The sequence below is a fragment of the Aquarana catesbeiana genome, linkage group LG03, assembly GCF_042186555.1.
Source record: "Aquarana catesbeiana isolate 2022-GZ linkage group LG03, ASM4218655v1, whole genome shotgun sequence".
Taxonomy (NCBI): Eukaryota; Metazoa; Chordata; class Amphibia; order Anura; family Ranidae; genus Aquarana; species Aquarana catesbeiana.
In genome coordinates, this window is record NC_133326.1 from 573,658,622 (window position 1) to 573,663,551 (window position 4,930).

Consider the following 4,930-nt stretch of genomic DNA (forward strand, 5'->3'; position numbering starts at 1 on the left):
CAGATTCGGGTCTCTCAAAATGCGATGGCATCTTGGGAGACCCTGTGTTAGTGTGCCTAGTCTGTGCAGTGCTGTACGCTAATACTCAAATAGTGTATGGTAGCTTTCAAAACATTCACCAATGCAAAGACCAGGATTGTCAGGACAGGAGGGACAATAATAGCGGGTGTCACGCCTATATCCGCGATTGCTGCAGACACGACATGTTTTTTGGGGGGGTTCGTTGGGGAAGGGGTACTCGGGAGGACATAAAGAAAATGCCTCTCATGCAGCCGACTGCATTTGGTTGGGGATGTGAATGGGGGAAGTACGGGCGCTGCAGAAGTGGTGGGTTCCCAATTAGGATTGGCTAATGCAGCAGGAAGGGCACTATGGGCACGACGGGCCTGTGTTTGTCTTCTTCTTGGTGGCAGCGGGACACTACTTGTGCTTGCCACCTCACCAGCTTGAACTGCACTTATGGGACTCGCCACGTCACCAAATGTTACTGCAGTGCTGGTTTGACTACGACCGGGGTGTACCAGGCCACTGATGCTTGCCAGTTCACCAAAACGCTACCAAAAAAACTGTTAGCGATTGCAGGGATCAGGCCTGACTCTGCGAACGCTGCAGTTATGCGTTTAGTGTTTTGTAAGTGACAGTGATCGATCGATACTGCACTTGGGTGGGCTGGGCTGGGCCGGGCGGAGGGGCAAAACGCAGGTGCTAGCATGTATCTTGGCTGATCCTGCTAACACTGTGTTTTTGGGAACCGTAAACTGCTGGGGACGCTAGTATAGATCTGATCGGATCAGATATTGATCCGTTCAGATACTATACCACTAAGGGAGGTGTACGGTGCGTGCGTGGGTGTTAGCGCTACTGGCACTAACCTGACGCTGCCTGGGGCTGGTGCTTGCCAGTTCACCAAAACGCTACCAAAAAAACTGTTAACGATCGCAGGGATCAGGCCTGACTCTGCGAACGCTGCAGTTATGCGTTTAGTGTTTTGTAAGTGACAGTGATCGATCGATACGGCACTTGGGTGGGCTGGGCTGATTGGCAAAACACAGGTGCTAGCAGGTATCTGGGCTGATACCACTAACACTGCGTTTTTGGGAACCCTAAACTGCTGGGGACACTAGTATAGATCTGATCGGATCAGATATTGATCCGTTCAGATACTATACCACTAAGGGAGGTGTATGGTGCGTGCGTGGGTGTTAGCGGTACTGGCGCTAACCTGACGCTGCCTGGGGCGACGCAGACCCTATCTGACCCTAAAACCTAACTTATATCACCACCAGGCGATCAGGGGGCTAAACCTTTATTCGGTAATAAACGGCGGTTGCCCTGACACTATAAAAAATAAACTAATTAACCAGCGTCACCCGTAACAGTTATACGGTGATCACTGGTGAAAGGGTTAACTAGGGGGCAATCAAGGGGTTAAAACCTTTATTAGCTAGTATATGGGGGTCCCTGTCGCTATAAAACACTGATGGCGAACCTATATATTTACCTCCCTAACTAGCGTCACCAGTGACAAGAATACAGCAATCAGAAAAACGATCGCTTAGTGACACTGGCGACGGGGGGTGATCAAGGGGTTAAAACTTTATTAGGGGGGGTTAGGGGGGTACCCTAGACCTAAAGGGAGCTAATACTAACTGCCCTACCACACTAACTGTCACAAACTGACACCATTGCAGTAATCAGGAAAAAAAAAAAAAACTGCTTGGTGTCAGTGTGACAGGGGGGGGTGATCGGAGGGGATCGGGGGGTGATGGGGGGTGTAATGTATGCCTGGCATGTTCTACTGTGTGTGTGTTTTACACTCACTCGGATGCCTTCTCTCCTCGGCGCCAGAACGGAAAATACAGAGCCGAGGAGCGATGACATCACTTCCTCTGCCTCTGTTTACTATACAGAGGCAGAGGAAGATTCTCATTGCCTGGGAGCGATCGCGAAGGGGGGGGGGCCACGAATGGATGGCCTCCCCCTCATGTCTGATCGCTCCTGGACAGAAGCCGACCGCCTCGGGCACCGGGGGGGGGGGATCTGACCCCCCGCCCGCGGGAGACAGATCACGTACAGGTACGTGATTCTGCCTGCCCGTGCCATTCTGCCGACGTATATCGTCGTGAGGCGGTCGGCAACTGGTTAAAGTGCAAAGTGCTATAATAACTAAACCGCAAACATGTACGTAAAAATAAATAAATATATAAATGTGAATGGATTACATGCAAACAGTGTATTTTAAGAACATAACCATATTCTTTATGTGAAGTGCTTACGGTTAAAAAAACCTGTCATAAAGGGAGAAATGTTTTTATCTTAATAATAATAATAATGTTGTTTTTTTTTTTTTTATAGTCGTTTTTTATTTATTTTTTTTAATCAAGATCTCCTGTTGTATTTTTTTTTAATTATTATTTTATAGTCATCTCCATATTTTTTTTTTTGTATGTCACGTTTCCACAACACCATTATTGTCATGTATTTGTAAACCTCAAGGAGGTTGCTTGGTGTTGGTGTCCCTTGTTAATTTGACATTGTATTTTTGAAATGTACCTGCCTACTCACCAAAAAACTGTCCTATTTGAAGAAAAACACATTGGCAAGTATTTTCATATAAAAAAATCTCCATTTATTCTGGCTCATAATAACAAAATAAAGAGGGAAGGCAACGCTGGAGAAATAGCTGTAATTTGCAAAGCCTTTGGCCCCCAGGGCAGACATCAACTCAGCTTGAGAAGTCCATATAGAAGAGAGCACAATCTGGTCCAGGACTCCCAGAGATCAGGAACAGCAGCAGATGACATATATGGCCCCAGGCTGTGGTACTACAACAGGCTGCGTCTTCTGTCACTGAACCAAGGCCATCACTTTCTTGTCTGCCGTGCAACCTTCCCTCCACACTTCCCTGCAGCCTTCCCTGCAGCCTTTCCTGCAGGCTGTGGCTCTGGAGGTGGACTTGTGGCAGGAGTAGGAGGATGGGCGAGCGTACATAAGTGGACGTCATCTGTCATTTGGCCACTCACCCCCTTATGGATGGCCTCAAAAAATGATTTTCTCGCATTTGCAGCATGGGCCCTCCTCCATTTGCTACAAATTTGAGGCTATATAGATGCCATAGGCCTCTACAATGTCGAGGGGTGCTTTCAGGGCATTATTAGCCTCCTTAATGAGGCCCAGTGCTGCCTCCTCCACGTTCCTCCCCTTCCTGGGCCTTTTTGTTGCAAGGCGTAAGGGAGGCACCTGGGATTGGGTAAGGCTACTGGGCCCCACCACCTCCTGGCTGACACTTACCCCCGCCTCCTCCTGGCTGACACTTACTCCCGCCTCCTCCTGTGTGACACATTCCAGAGCCTCATCCTGGCTGAGGTCTTCCTGTGTATGAAAAAGGGACATAGTTTTAGTTTTTGGTTCATCAATCACACACAATTTTCAGCTCATGACTGTTGCAAATGAAATGTTAATAAATAGAAAAGACTATCATTCTGAGCCCAGCATTTTTCATTCTTGTTCCAATCATTTTTGGCCCCTACGTCTATTGATATGTCAAACACTTTTTGTTAAATCATTCGTTAGCAATAATAACATCTAGTTAACAACAATCATTTTCTCACAAAAAATGTTTAAAAATACTATACCTGGCTCCATCTGGGCTCCTCAATTTCTTCCAGGATGGAAGGCCCAGGTTGGTCCTTGGAAGCCTCAGCTGGGGTTGAGGGAAGGGAGGCCGGACAAGTCGAAAGTGATTCCCTGGCTTCAATCTGGTCTTCCAGAAACCACATCTTGTATTACCACAGACTGGGTACATACACATCTTCTGCTGCTGCTCCTGACCTCATGGACTTATGGACCTTCTGAAGATCCTTCCTATGCATGCTTCTAAAGCTACCAATTTTCTTATCCACAAACTCTATGTCTGCGTTGGGGACCCGAGTCTTCACAAATTCCAGCAGTTTCTCCAGCTATGCCTTCCTTGCTGGTTTGTTGCGATATAAGGGGTTTTTCTCCTACCACAAATTGCGCATATCCCTGTACCTGTCTATGAATTCGCTGAGGAAGTCTGGATCTTTAAATTGTTTCAATTTTGCTGCAAGACCAAACAAAAGACAAAAACACTAATATCAGGCTAAACTCTCCTAATCTTATCCCAATATAGGCCTCAATCTAGAATCAGTATAGGCCACTCATGTCCCAAGTTAAAATGTTACCTTCGTTATTACGTTAATCGCTTCCGTTCCTCCTTCCTTCGCACACAGAACGTAGGTAAGACACACGCGTGTTAGCTTTATATACACTGCGCATGCGTGAAACTCCACCCACATCTGACGTTCTTTCTCGAATATTCCCCGTCTCTTTCATCGCAGTGGGAGAGGAACATGGCGGAGACACAGCAGGTGCATAATAGCAGTAACGACGAGGAAAGCCCGGAGCCAGAAACGTCCCGATCCAGTAGGAGATTTAGGGCCTCAAATATGTCCTTTGTAGAGATGGTGAAGCTGGTGGACATATTGAAGAGGGCCGACTATGATGGGAAGTATGGGCCATACACCAACCCTAATGAGAGAAAGGCCAAGATCATGTCTAAAGTTGTGAAGAGTCTGCGCCGGAATTTTGGGGTACGTCGATCCAAGAAGCAATTGAGAAAAAGCTGGTCAGACCTGAAACTGAGGGAGCAGGATCAGTACAGAAGGATCAAGAAAGTGCTTCTTAAAAGTAAGTAGTTGTCGTGTGTTACTATTATTATTATTATCCCTTGCATGCTGTGCCATGTGCTTTTCTTTAATGTTGGACAGTTTAAAATGGCTACTTTCATGTTCGTGGGCACAGTAATCGGTCGTAGTAGACATCATTTGTTTGCCAACTAAATAGATGTGTATCAAACTAGAATGAATTGCGAACTTGATTCAGTGTAATGTAAGGAGAGGACACTCAG